Source organism: Neodiprion lecontei, chromosome 2, assembly GCF_021901455.1.
Source record: "Neodiprion lecontei isolate iyNeoLeco1 chromosome 2, iyNeoLeco1.1, whole genome shotgun sequence".
In the NCBI taxonomy this organism is placed as follows: Eukaryota; Metazoa; Arthropoda; class Insecta; order Hymenoptera; family Diprionidae; genus Neodiprion; species Neodiprion lecontei.
The window spans coordinates 27,182,814-27,198,322 of NC_060261.1; the positions used below are offsets into that span (position 1 = coordinate 27,182,814).

Below are 15,509 nucleotides of genomic sequence, written 5' to 3' on the forward strand. Positions count from 1 at the left end.
AAGGCGGTTGTCTTGTGACGGTGTGAAAGAGCTCGTGCAAATGAAAATGAGATTGAGGGTAGAAGGTAGGACGAGGGCGAGGATGAAATGGTGGACGGACATAAAGTAAGCATGCGTTTCTGCGTGAATCGAATATATCCGGTTCTTTTGTAGAAAGCTTCAAGCTTTGAAAGACCAAAAGAGGAAAAGAAGAGTATCTCTCGAGAATAAAGACGAAAAACTGCCAAGAGTTGCGGTCCCGGCATAAGTCTCCGGAGTATATTCGCACTGTATTCATTACGAATGATGGAATTTAAATTTTACCTCAACTCTGCTAAAGTCAAAGTGCCCTTGACGATGCTTCAGAACCGTCCAGACATTTGCGAGCCGGATGCTGTTCCGAAAATCTCACTCGCCATGCGGCTGTGTTGTATTACCAGGAATGAATAATTGCTGGAGTGTAATAGGATCTCGGCCAGTCGGCGTATTTCTTGGTAAAAGATCATTATATATTTATGGAAGTTTATATTACGACTACTCTTCCTTTTTCGAACAACCGTAAGACCAAGTTTATCTTATTCTTATAAGTATTCAGCTCGTGTTTGCACAGACACCAATGGCGGTATTTATTCACGCACGCGTGCAATCGACGTACGCTTTATAACGATTCAGAAATTTGGTGGTACCGTGTTTCGGGCTCACAACGCTGGCTTGCAATCGAGGATTATCTGAAATCCATTCGTCACACGACGTAATCTTCATACAAGGATGAGATAGTGCCGATGAGTGATGAGAAATGAGTAGTGCTGGTTGGTTTATAAATTTTCGTCTCAGTTAGCGCGTCAAGAAGCACAATCAATTTGTGCATACAACTGCTGTCGAGTCATGACGAACATCCAACATGATAGACAAGCGTTGTCCAGTCGACGAATACTGCCTCATATAATATGAATGCTTACACTATTTGAAACCTTGAAAGGTTTCCACCGTCACTCGGTAGACCCAGTCTACTTATGGGATTTCAGGTCCACCAGGCACCTCGGGAGTAATCTTACTGCTAGCAAACAGGACCAACGATGTATAGTTGTATAATGGGAGCGGCTTTTAGGTCGGAGGTTTTGAGATAGGGATAGAAAGATAGGTGAAAGGGGGTTGGCAGAGAGAGAGAGAGAGAGAGAGAGAGAGAGAGAGAGAGAGAGAGAGAGAGAGAGAGAGAGAGAGAGAGAGAGTAAGTCACACCCTGGACCAGGCGGTTGTGTGCCTTCACCCTGGTGATCAATATATCAGACCCAAGTTAGGCGAACCGTATGAAAAGCTATCACGATTTATACCCCGAGGAATCCATCCGGTATTCCATGCCCCAGACTGGTCTCCCCAGATAATTGCAGCACGCCACCTATTGTTGATTACCAATCACCTTCTTTTGCCAATTATTGCGCACGTGCGCCCAATGGCTTAGCAGAACCGGAGTAATTAAGTGACGGTTACGATGAAAGGAATGAAAAAACCAACCACTCACAACGGGTGGTGACCGAGATTCGATCAACTCACGAACCTCATATTCGTTAATGGAAGAATAATCACATTTTGAATTCACACTGAGCTCTGAATTAATGAAGTCTCCTACGCCAGACAAGCCTTTCAGTAGTTTTCTCATCAAGAAAAAGATTTGCTTGCCGCTGCACAAGTTCGTTGGACGGAAATGAAAAATTCTCTTACGGAGCAGCGTAAGCACTCCTACGTAAGGATGGTTCAGGTGGAATTGAACTGTTTTCAATTCACCCGGACGAAGTTAGTAAATTTGAGGAAGAAGTTCGTCGGGGACGGTAAAAGAATAATTGATTGAATAGGCTAGGCCCAGCCAGCTATCGTCAGGCTATTTATTTACAACAAACAAAACAAATAAACTAAAACTCAACAAAATGCGTGGTGCCATACATGTGTTAAGTCCATGTGAGGTTCAATCAATGTCATATTACAAGGTGAACAATTGACATAAAAGTGACATTTGAATGCAATACGAAATGAAATATTATTTAAATCTAAATTGACTTGTGGAAAATATAGTTGAATAACTATTGATGAAAAACTTTCGAAAAATGACTATCCCAAGTTCTTTGGATATTGATTACGTGGCAATCGGGGAGGAAGAGATATTTCGGATCGATATTCGAAATGATTGAGCGGAAATCGTACATTTTGTTTCAAGTAGTGCAGCAGAGTCAAAGATCAAATTGAATGGGTGGCAAGTTCAAATTTAAAAAATTTGTAGTAAGCGTTGCTGTAAATTGATTGGCTAATTTAAACTTTAAATGACGTCAGAATATAGATAGCTGGGATTTTGAATATCTGTTCTTTTGTTAACAGTATGATGTGTGAAGATGTGGATCATTTCTTTATCATTTATTTGCTTTGCTTGCTGTAAACAAACAGCTTGATCATGGCTGGCTGAGCCCAGCCGAAAGTTCGCAAAATTGCAACTAAATAATTTTACAATCCGTCAGTCTTCGACCTTCGACGACGAACTTCTTCCTCAAATTATTCTTCTCGGGTCACCAATTATACATTAATTATAATCATGCTGATCGAATAACTGTGTATCACCCCGAGAATTGGCACATACGTAAATTGATGGAAAAACGTGTTTGTTTTGGACATTCACCATACTTCACACATTCTCAAAGTTGGGAAAAATTTGATTCCGGATGCTCACTGCACCTCGCGTTTTGCGGGAGTGAAGTATTACGTAACTCGGTATTCTTTCTATATAAATAGATGCACCGAATATCAGATACTTGTTCCAACGTCTAATACCATTACGAATTTACAGCTCTTGGTGGATGAAAAGTTTACACTAGTGTTTCCCCCAGCTCACTGACGGTCCAACCCTAATTTGTCTGGACTAAATAAATCCCGAACCCCTGTGTTCACATGCACCACGGATTTTTATAGCGTACTCCTCGTGAATTTGAAATTCTCTAACATTTACTGGGTCGGTCGGTGTGTATTCGCCGTTATTTGCAGTCCTAAATTTGGCTCAGCGGTGACATTCAAATACGACGGTTCTGCTTTACAGAAAATACTTTCACAGGGCGGAAAATTGCCTGCCATTTCTCATTCACGTACCTGCTGAGTACTGATGACTGATGCTCGAGGGTGGATCGCATTCGCCCATCAAGACGTGCGATTGTACTTTTTAATCAATTCGAGGAGCTGCCATTAATCATGATTACACAGACGCATTGCTCGCTATTCATTAGTCATCTATATTGAAAGCTAGATGCATAGTTTGTTGGAGCACTATGCATGGAGTTATCCTAATTATGAAATGGACGCAGAAAACCAAACTATTACAACTCCCAACTCTCGTGCATCAGAAAATTTTTATTCACCATCAGCTTCCCAACACTGATCGTGAGGGAAAAATATGCATAAATTTTTCCATTAATTTACAACTCATCGTCCGGATCTCGATTAAGAATTTATCAAAGAATTTTCTTTTTTCAATTCGCGTGACATTTTACATCTTTCACGACTCTGAATAATTTGTTGAATGATTGCGTACCCTCGAATGGTCAATATATCAGCACACAGCTTGAAGCCACGTATACTAGAGGTGTCTAATTGAATTACGATGACACGCGAGCAGTCAATTTGGACTGGCGTAGTGGGCGATCACAAATCACACGCAAAACGCGGTGGATGATGGTTGCAGGGGGTGGGTTGCAGGCGGCGCAGATATTAGGGGAAACTCGCGCTCGTAAAATCATTCGGATAAGAAAAACCAGGCAAATGTGCTATCGAATGTGGTGTGGAAATGAACGAGCCTACTGGCTGCTCAAAAAAGAAATGATGTGAGTACGTTACATGCATACCCAATACTGATTCGCTATTCTCGATGTTAGGTTTGTACGGGAATCTGATAAATTCTTCTGGTCACGTCCTATCAACTGATGTACAGTAATGTTCATTAATGGGTTCTCAGTGGCTCACTATTTTTTTAAAATCAAAACTGAAACAAGCTTTCGTTCTACAGAAATTCTTTGTATTGTTGGTACTCCTGTCTCTTGCGTCACTAGTCATTGGACATAAAATTTGCTTAAAAAGGAAACTGTTTCCAGTTTTGACTCCAAAAGAATAGTGAGTCACTGAGAACCCGTTAACGAACATTACTGTATGTGGTCGCACTTGCATGAATTCCTCGACATATCTAGTTATTAAATGGGAAAAGTGTGTTTGTTATTTCGATTATTCTACTCTACAAGATATCCTTTCAGTACAATGTTGTGTAGGAAATGTAACTGTCTGCACTGTGTGAAAAATAATGAGAAACTATAATTTTTTACGTATTCGTGTTTGCGGCTTCCATTCCATTCGTCACTATTAGTTCTTATGGTCTAACTCATACTTGAATATGGTTTTCAGCTTCAAAAATTCTGAGCAGATTTTCAAATCGTGAAGTAGCACTGGACGAAGAAATTATTTGATCCTGTAGATCACAAATGATCTCTGAATAACCAGTTTCGAAGTACGAACGAGGAGAAAATAGGCGTAAACCTGTTATATTAAATGAACTGTAGCAAAACCGTGAATTTGCAGAAAGTCATAGATATAATGTAAAGATGTCTGATATTAGCCACGCAATGAAACTGTGGTTACCATATTCTTGTTTTTTGTCACGTTGCATGCATCTGAATGCTCGCGCAGCCATTTTGCAAGCCTCGATCACTCTGACGTCCGGTAAATACGTACAAATTTTCAGGAACCATTGAAAAATCGGGATAATTCACTCTGCTTCCGTCAAACTTGAATATGAGCACAACTATTACCGAGGTCCGCGGCATCCAACGTTCTCTTATTACATCCTGACTTTCGCTCTGTCTTGCAAACTATGCACGCTGTTTCTGGTAATTCAGGCATCCAATTAAACTAAGCTCGGGATGTCCTAGTGGTTGACGTTTGCATAAATCCCACCACCTTCGCCATTGCAGGCAGACTTAGTTGTACTCAGGTTCGTGGGTTAGCTGGTATATAGCTGGATACCCACCGCGCTTCCATCTCGTCCGAATTTCCCGCTCGGTCTACCACTCTGTCAGGATTGTCGATCCACGGCAGATCCTCACCCAGTAGAGAGAAGCTCGCATCTGGATTACCTCAAATTCTGAGGCTGATGAAATGCACATCAAAAGTTATCCACCTTGTGCCGTAATTATTTCGGATACCTGGCTAGTCTTCCACGTAGTAATTCATCCAATATTGCACCTTTTTAAATTCTCTATCAAATGAAAGTGAAACGATGGTGTTCCTCGTGTTATTTACCAAACCAAATGAAAAAGAGAGGACCCTCGTCTTTTTTCACAGACTTGCCAAGAAGGTACATACTGGCAGTTGTTCAATCTACAAACCACGTTGCGTTATAGAAAATATCAAATTTTGAAATCAGTACATGCACATGGTTAATAACGTGCGATTCTCAAATCATTTTCCGTTCAAAAGAAAAAGGAAACGACAAATACTCGCGAGTTCAGAATGAACTTACATCAGAATTACCTCACGAAGAAAATCAAGGAGGCTTAATCGAGTGGTTGGTGCGCGAAAGAAGAAATCAATTTGCGGTATGCGTCCAGTGTTCCCCTTTAACAAAGATCCAGCTACGCTTCGAGCACCAATGACTGGCTCGCCCGATTTATCACGACTGTATTCGTGCAATTCGGATAGAAACCTGGGCTCACACCCTAATATATAACTGGAAAAAAGTTTTCAAATCTCTGCTCCGTGATGTCGTACATTAGTCCTTGGTGCTCCCGGCTCACTGTCTGGAGAGCATCGTTACCTGGGGTAGGTATCTGATTATATATTTACGTCTACCGCACTTCGTAGATGGCTCCAAAAATGTACTTGTAACTTGTCAAGCTTTCGTTCAAGATTTCAGCTGTACAGGTCCGAGCCCTTAGAATCGATGCCGAAACGGTGAATAACACAGGGCATAGATCGAAGCGATCGATTTATATTTGTAGGGTGGTTTCGTGACCTGTGTTTTCACGGCATGGGATTCGTCGGAGACGAAGGGATGACCGGAGTCCATGGAAGAGAATACACGGCGATTCTAACTGGTTTATAATACTGGTAGGCGACACTGCGGGCAAAGTGGAGCGTGCGACATGGCCTTACAAAGCCGGGCTATAAATAATAAAGCGAAGTGGTAAGCCCCGCAGTTTGTATCATTGTCGTCCACTGGCTCATCCCATTTTTGTCTTGTCCCGGATAAGGTGTACCTCCAACCCTTCTTCCTGCTATCTACGTGGGATGAATGGCCGGAGATTTGCCGCAATGATAATTTTTTCACCCCCCTTTTTTCATCGCTTTCCCATTCATGTAGGCGATACGGACATGGGCTGCCAGCGTGTGTGCGAATCAATGAAAACTCCGCCATTACCGCTACATCCCTCGTCACGGGACATCCGTGCCCGGTGTAATTGTAATGTGTAAACAGTTATTAAGATTGACACTTTATCACCACCGCACCGTCACCACAGCTTGAGACTCTGCCAATTCGATTCATCAATCTCAAATATACTGGCTAATTTGTAGTTAGACCGTGTTTTGCCTACTCAAATTCTAAACCTATGGGCTACGGGTGCTAATACTCCGTCCTTAATTACCGCCATCTGCATTCGAGCATTGGGCGGCGCACCGAAATTGAGCATTTGCATAAGAATTTCGTGTCGCCTCGTAACATGATTATACTATATCCGCAATAGATACAGCCTCGGGAGATTTTTTCACTAGTATCAGTATATGAAGTGTTCTTGATTTGAAAATACTGGGTAAATTAAACGAAGAGACATGCAAAAGAGAACTTCAAGGGGTTTACAATTTGTACTGTTTCACCTCATGTTTCCATAACATTCGTTGGAGACCGTATGAGCTGTTAATCTGAACACACCTTGAATCGATAACTTTCTAGACAAATTTCTAAAGAAATCTGTATGAAAAAAATAATGAAAAAAAAAGTATAACACAAATATGAAAGTTTGAAATTGGAGAGATTTTTTACCAATACTTTAAAATGTAAGCTCGAGTTTTACAAAACGTAACTATTGATTTCAGAGGCCATCAATGAGTTATTAAGAAAACTTTTTTGTTACTAAGCCATGTCAGATGCAAGAAAATCAACTTACTTCATGTATTGTTCGAATGGTTCAAAGCTGAATTGTGAAAAGTGGATAATTTTTTGAGGCCACGTAGATTTTGAGATATTTTCGAATTGCCGGATATCGTAGTTACACAATTTTGTCAAATCATGTCTTACGTCTTACGTCTTACGTTGTGTTTTAGAGATGACGAGGAAGGTACCCAAATAACCAACTCGCACTGCCACGTCAAGTTCGCACGCCCTCGCTCATGCCGAACCCATCAGCAAAGCCTCGTTTGTTCCCTTGCTATTGAATTTGAAATTAGCTTTCAACCAGATGCAATCACCTTTTATTAATTCACACTCCTCCGGAGACAGGGCCGCTTGAACGACGGTGCGCGTTTGGCGAAATGACTAATTATGTCCCCGACGGTATAAAATCACGGTAACGCGGTAATGGCTCCAATTTACTAGGACTGTAAGCGTGATATTAGGGCCTTCGAACTACCTTGGGCCAGGTTGGCCCGCGGGGAGGCCACGTTTCCTAGTCGGAGTTCGCACGCTATCGGCTTCATTTGTTTTCTCTTCTCCTGGGCAATTGCGTGCAACCACCTATCCTAACTTCAGATCAGACCGAACGATACCGGGGCTTTGTTAACAAATTGCTACGAAAATTTTGCTGCACTGTTCTGTCTGGGAAGACAACGTATTTCTCACTTACGAATCACGCCAGTTCTATCCTACAACTTCTTTTCGTTTCTCTTGCTCACTATTGAACAGCACGAATTTTCCTCGATTGATAATGTATTTGGAATCTCTTGTAGCATGTATTCGGACCTTTATGACAAATGTCTTTTGTGCAATCTGACGGTCAAATGTTTGCGATATCAGGCGCATAAGTATTTTTCAAGTCCATCGTAAGAACCTATGAAGACTTATAGTTCAAGAAAAGATTTAGAAATATGCAAATTGATGAGAGGAATCAAACGATCCTCAAAGATTTTAGTGCTATACAAATATTCCGGAATCTATTATTCATCAAAACACTTTGGCAGTATTTTAAAATTCTGTTTGTGTTTACATAGCTGAAGAATTTTAGATTTTCAGCTGTTATTTAGTTTATATTCACATTATACCATATTACTTTCGATTTGAGTATAATAAATGAGTCGGAAGTTTATTACACTATGGAGGCGAAAAACATCTTTTGTCCATTTGTTGTTCTTCAAAAAGCTGTGAAATCTTGATCGATGATATTTCTCGGTGCGTTCAAAAACAAGGTAACACATGTTAAATCCAATTATAGAAAAACCGTGATATTCAAAGTGATCACCAGGCTGTAAGGAGCTTTAAGAAGCAAGATTTTGACGCTTAATCAGCCAGGATCGAAGCCATGTTTTTGGGAAGTCGTCCAGAAGAGAGACTTTTAATTTGCTTCTGAAACCGATGATGTGATATTCCTTGGAGTTCTTCAAAATGTAAAGGTGAAGTATGAAAACCCGAAAAACATGCTATACGGTTAACGAAAACAACTTTGCTACCAAAGAAAGACAAGAAACAGATTCTGATCCCAACAAAGCTCTTCGTATGTGACCAAATTTGCAATCGTCGGGGAATAATTCACCAGATTATCTCACTACTGTACAATTCGGTATAAAGACTTCTGCCACTTTTCTGTACAGTACAAACATAACGACTGGGCGGATATTGCGTGGTTTCCATCCGAGGTGCCACCTTATAGATCATGAAGCAGTCAAGAGGCGATCTCTTTGAATGTTGGAACCGGCTCCCCACCCGGTTCACAGAGTATAACTCAGAGAGGTTGTGCGAACCCTTCGCGCCGCAACCAATCACATCGCATTACCGATTGCGACTTGCACTCGTAAATCATAAGGGTGAGCCAATGGGGGCCAGAGACGCATTCCCGAGCCAATCGTAACGGCGCTCCGGCGGGCTATCCTGTCGAATATATTCATACCCAGGAAATTACGTGTCCGAATCTAAACTCCGATGATTGATGGGTACAGCCATCGGTGGTTGGAACACCGCCACTAGAGCAGGGAATCCGACGCGGGCTAAAAGGCTGCGGGACTCTAACGCCCGATCGACCTAACCAGGCTGCGTTCTGCTCTGCAATAATTAGTCTCACCCGCAGTCACCTCAAAATTACTCCTGGGCCTTCGAGCCTCCCTCCGAAGGTCGGCCGGGATCGATTATTCCTTTCGACGTACCGGTCTGCGTCTTTATACAGAAACTCGGCCAGCCGTCCCACCGCTGCCACCAGAAACACACAGAGCAGCTACCGCTTTTTCCAGCTTAATTAACAGACAACACTCTGCAGGGGTACCATTTATCGAGGAACGGAATTCCACCACTACGTGAATCGGATATACGTGAGTCGATGTCAGTGGCTCTTCACTTCAGTCGATACTGTGCGAGGTACAGTTTAATTTATCGAAACGCTTTCCCTGATTCTGGTTGGTTTTGATTACTCCAAAGCTAACGCGGCTCGTTCCGTAACATTTTTTTGCTCCGCATCTTTAAATTTTCATTCTTCTCCAGTTTGCTGATTGGTTTTGCAAGCATCCCGTTTTTTTTATAAGTATGTGAGAATTCAAATAATCCAGAATCCAAAGTACAGTATAGATCGGTTTTTTCTACATGAGAGCTTAACTATAACGCGTGGGTATCGAACCAGCGTCTGCGTTACATGAATTCTCCTCCGTCGTCCCACCGAAGAACTTGAGCCATCTCATTTTCAGAATACTTTTTTACACATGCTGAGTTTCCAGCTCTCCCGATTGGATTGAACCATGTAATCAACCTGAAACTGTTTTTAGGTTATCAGATTACTCATCGCTTTCAATCGGTGCCTAGAAATACTTCTGATGTTATTTAGGTTCGTAGCTATTCGTTAGAATCAAGTGACAATAATAATGTGTTGATGAATATAATTTGACACATTTCAAGGCAAAATAATACCAATTGTAAAATAATTTCCACCGATTTTCTTTTCCACGCATGCAGATGTGATTTTTCGGAAATGACGTCTTGACATTCTTACTTAATCTGAGAACCATTACACTTTCAATGATTGCCAAAGTTCACCAGTAGTTATCGTGTGAATCTCGACGGAGATATTTTTTTTAGACGGTGCGTTATTTTCTTTCACCTAACATACCCGCGCATCGGAATTCGTGCAGAGATTCCAATGGCCGAAGAGATAACGAAATATATCGATTCCCCTCCAATGAAGCAAGGGCGTGATCCGTTGGTGCAGGTAATGGTAATCGGACTGGGAAAAGCTTGATTCGATTCGTGACTCTATTTGCTATTCTGGCTCTGCGATGCTATCTACTCGTTGATGACCATTGGACACGGGGCGGCTGCTCGAGAGAAGCAAATGTGAAGTGGAATACGTACGCAGTGTTTCAGTTCTACTTTATTAGTGGCTCGCCATGGTGTATCAATTACGTACCCATCCGCAATTTCTGGACAGCCAAAAACTCGGTGCTTCCTTCATTTCACTGACTGGTTGACTGAAAAACTTTCCGAGGACAGCTATTGATTTTCATATAGTCTATACCGAGTTGACATGGACTATTTCAATTTCCATTATTACTCACCTGACCAGTTTCTTATTCACCTCAACATAGTGAAACCACTGCACACTCGGAAGATGAATCCGTTTGATCAACTACACAAACGCGACGGTCTCGAGAAGCGAATCAAGTATTTAGTCACTCCAACTAAACATAATATCAGTCGATTCATCATTTGACGTTCTCACGCAAACAAATGTTGAGTCATATCAACTGCCATGCGATTCAGATGATTGGATCCTCACTTCGCGGCCCATGATTGGTTGTAGTTGATCGACCGATTATTTTTCCAGCTATGCGTAGCTGGGCTTCATTCATGTTTCACAGTGTGTTGGGAGAAAACCTCGCCCACACTTATGACTAGCGGTTGTCTAGAAAAAAATCGAACCTCATTTCAGTATTCTATGATTATTATAGTGACCTCCCGGGATATAACGGTGGCCTGAAAGAAGTCTCACTGCGTAGAGATCCGGTAAATATTTAATGCCACAGTAGGTTATATCCCAACCCTCAACCTTCGTTGCCGTTGGGAGCTATATTTCTCGTTTGCCGTTATTTGAACACCGCGAAATGAAAACGCTTGCGTTGAAAACCTGACGGGCTGTTGGATGTGGCGAAAAATTATGAAGGGCTCAAACACGGGGGATTTTTTTGAAGTGCAGTTTAGCGAGTGGTACCGATGGCGATGCATTTCAACGGGAGGCTCTTTACCGCTCGAGTAAATTTTCCGCCGCTTGATCACGCTCCGCAAAGTCCATTATGAACTTTTGCAGCCAATGTATAGTGTATAAGTGTTTTCACCGGACGTGTGAACGCTGCCCGATCCAGTAGAAAACCTACCGCCTACCCGGGTTGTTGCCAGATAATTCAATTATACGTACCTGAATTGAAATAGATGTAATTCTATATTTGTCGCAATCTATACGCTTCTAGTTTACAGTTCACGTACAATATATGGATCAATACAAAGTAACGATGCTTTCTCTTCTAGTCAGTGATTGGAACCTTTCAGAAAGTATTCTGATATGTTTTTCTTTTTCTCATCTGCAAGAGTGAATACAAATTTACGAATCGAAAATTAATATTCAGATAAATAAAGTATTGGATGCGGTATTTCTTCCGAGCGGCAATAGCAGAGTTCCATTTTTATCCGAGGTGCCAAAACCAACCCTGAGCTGAGAAAAAATTATTTGAAAATTGTGTCTCAGTGGAGCGAATTCGGATCCGTCAAATCAGGTGTGTTTAAAAAAGTCTCCACAGCTTGACATAAAGAAAAAATTGCAGGTTATCCAGTGGCGTTCTGCGCCAGTCATTTACAGCTAAATTTAGCTGTGACTCTATTGTTAAGGTCTGTTTAGAATATTGAATTTATGAGTAAAGTTTCGGCACCCCGTTGAATTCCCATCGCCTTCGTCTTCTCGTTTGCTTGCGCGTTTGTCTTTGCCTTACTCCTCCATGCGACCCTAACTTCCGCCGTAAAACTTTCCACTGGCTCGGTTGAATTCTACCAGGCAAAGCCATCGAGTTCTTTTATCGCCTGGCCGCTGCAGCTTCATAAGGACAAGTTTACGGGATGGAATCGGGATGCCAGGGTCTCCGGTCGAAATTCTAAACCCGTATCAACTTACCACTTCCCTCCATGCATATTCTGACTTCTCTTGAATTAACTATGAGCGTGGGTACACAGCCATTCACCGGGGTTATACACTCGCGAATCTTTAACGGTGACCTAAAACCCCTGTAATTCTTCTGAATGCTTCAGCAGGAATTCGTCCAAGTATATTTCTGAATCACAGCAGCGGAAAGAGTTGAAAAACTCAGTGCTTCTGATTGCAAAAAGTAATGTCTTATAAGTACAAGTACAACCTAGGAAAGCCTGTTTACAGATTCCAATGGAATAAGCCTGTTCACTCTAAAATGAAAGTAATAACTCGAAATGCCTTTATTCGAATGAAAAAAACACCTTCAAAGCAATTTTCAGATGTTTCGTACATGTTTCAGAAATTGAGTTTTGTTTCTTCAAAATTCACTTTTTTCTCACAATATGAGATTAATTCTACGAAATAAGTAGCGGCAATCGATTTATCAGAAAATTTTACTTTTATTTCATATAATTGACAATTATTCAATATAATTTACGTAATCATATCTCAAGAAAATCGTAAGAAACCGTAAGAAATCAAGATTTTACACCACAGTGTACAAAAAAGCGAATGGGTTAATTTTTTGCAGATGCCGAACGATAAACCATTTTTAGCTCCAAATTAACTAGCTCGTCATGCCAGTACGTAGAAAGCGAATGTTTAATCGTTGAGAAAAGTAGGTAGATCAGTTTGTCAATAACTGAGAATCCTATTATAAACTACCAGAATCTTGTAGGTCTACCTCGTAGCCATAATTGACAGTAATATTGCAACGTTCGTGATACAAGGATCGCGGAATCGAATTCCGTTCAACATTCCGAGGCGAGCTAGTTCGAAATTCCCACGCGGAACCGATGCGAAGGAATTTCGAATGGGATCATCAGAGTTGACCTGGAAATGAGTGACCCGCATAATCTATGAATATTTTTTTTTAACGTCATGATACGGAGCAATCATCGAAATTGATCCGTTCGGAATTGATGAGTACATTTTCTAAGCATCCTAAACTTATGGGAAATTGAACTAAGCCCGGTAGCCTTTGCGATCAAACGTAGATCATGAATTAATTGCTTCATCAGCGCCAGATTGACAGTATCACGTTGGCTGACTCAGGCCTTTGCGAAACCTTCCAAAGTTTCTATGCGGGAATTATCGCCGTTCTACCAAACCGACTGTAGAACTAGGTGTAACGACGATATCTTTCGAAAGCGGGAGTCTCTTGTGACAGTGGATCGGATGCTTGAGTCCTAGATAACCTGATAATTGATCACTGCCGGATTAAACTTTCAGCCTATTCGAACGGCAGAAATTGAGCTGAAATTTATCAGGATTTCAGCTTTTCCAACCGAGAGGCGCGAGCCTTCCAAGATTTCAATGTAGGAAATTACGAATTTGGAACTTGGAATAGGAAGGGAGAGAAATCAGACTAGGTTAGGTATTTACCGGTGGGTGGTCTGTTGTTCTAATGGTTTTCCTTTCGATTGGTTATCCGCGTGTAGAAAACCGTATCATCTATCGTAATTAACTACTTTTGTCATTCTCCGAAGGTGTTGTGTACGGGAGTAATAAGTCTTGAATAAATTTCACTTCATTGATCAAACGAAATTATTATAAACACTATTTGTGCAAGGGTAGCACCATTGAACGTATAATTTTCCGACATGGAATGAGATCAAAGAATTGCTCCACTCAATCTTCTACGTCGAATCCTCAGAAGCAAGTGTGAAAATTTCAATCCTTAGATCCTTACGTCACATCCCTTCCATTTTTTCTCACCAATGCGTATCTCAGTGAAATTCGGTAGAACATGGAAGCTTTCTTGAATCCGTCAAGCAGCATTGAATGAGCGCTTGCACACTTTTCTAGTTGTACTTTTTAACAGCATCTACTTAGATTTTATCACGTGGTTTAGTAATCACGTGATTCATGGCAATAGCATTGCAAACTCGTTATTGAAAATATTCACAATTTCTTTGCGCGTCACTGAATTTTTCCGAAACTCGACGGATGCTGAAATTTCGTTGCTACGATCTAACATGAAGAATCTTTCGCCTATTCGAGCAACGCTTCGATTTATCTCGTTACTCTACTTCGGTGTTCAGAACAAGGAAGGCGGACAGCAACAATTTTGTATTATTCCGAATTCTTGGTAACTCAGAAAGAAGTCAAACGATTTCATTGAAATTTACAATACATGGTTATATTCACTGGATGTCCGGTTGGTGCATATTTGATTGACAAGCTGCACGTGGTATTCGCGATTTGACACGACCGTATCGCCAAAATACCGGATGATGTTTCGATGATATCGCGATTAAAATATAATATCTCAAATGCAACTCACCGAAACTTTGTAGTTAGGGATTCACCGGAGCTTTTCGTTCCCAACTGCTGCTGCAATAAAGAAGCATAAATATTGCATGACTCGATTTGGCACATGTAGCTGATGAAATGAAAATGAAAAAAACATATGATATTTTATAAATTTTTAAATAAAAAATTTCAGAAGCACAAAAAAGATTATGTCGACATATTTTAGACGGAATGATTAGTGCTTAGTTGATATTTTGTCGAGCGATGGTTGCAGCGTTCTAAAATTTTGTGAAAAGGTAGTGGAAACTGAAAAGAGTCTCATCGTCAGCTGAAATATTTGCAGTCCCGTATACTGCATCCACACTTACAGTAAAATACTGATATAGCCTGAGCCATACCTATTTTCCTTTGAGATTTTCCGTCAGAAATTCAAACAAGTTGCCGGGCTCGTGTTTTCCACTCGTACCTACTTTCCACTTCTCGCTGTTGTTTATACGTCCACGTCTCGGCCTCTTTGCTGCGACCAGATTCAGCATTGATCAAAGTTGCACATGGGCCACTATAGAGAGACACACGCTGCAATCTGCGGACCAACCGGCGTGCAGCACATTTTATTAAATTTTCTTGAAAGTTTTCATTCCCAAGTATTTCCTTCTTCGGATTGAAATTCAGTTATGATAAATATTGAGAAAACAACCATTCACCTGGATAAGAGAGTTTCTTCTCTCAAAAACGTGATAAACATTTCTACATAGCTGATGAAAATATATTGGTGATATAGGAAAAGTATTTGGTTTCGGTTGAAAATTACTTTATCTAAATTCAATGAATCTTTAC

At 41.0% G+C, this 15,509-nt stretch overlaps 1 protein-coding gene across 2 annotated transcripts in view; it reads right to left on the reverse strand.

Annotated features, from left to right (window-relative positions):
* LOC107226430 (tyrosine-protein phosphatase Lar) overlaps positions 1-15,509 on the reverse strand; it is a 472,005-nt gene that overhangs the window by 395,179 nt on the left and 61,317 nt on the right. Inside the window, exons 2-3 of one of the 2 annotated variants that reach the window (XM_046732656.1) lie at positions 15,071-15,255; positions 14,704-14,753 (exon numbers count right to left, since the gene is read on the reverse strand). The gene's annotated coding sequence lies outside the window, so the exon portion shown is untranslated. The remainder of the gene's footprint in view (positions 1-14,703; positions 14,754-15,070; positions 15,256-15,509) is intronic. The other variant, XM_046732655.1, reaches the window with a different exon arrangement.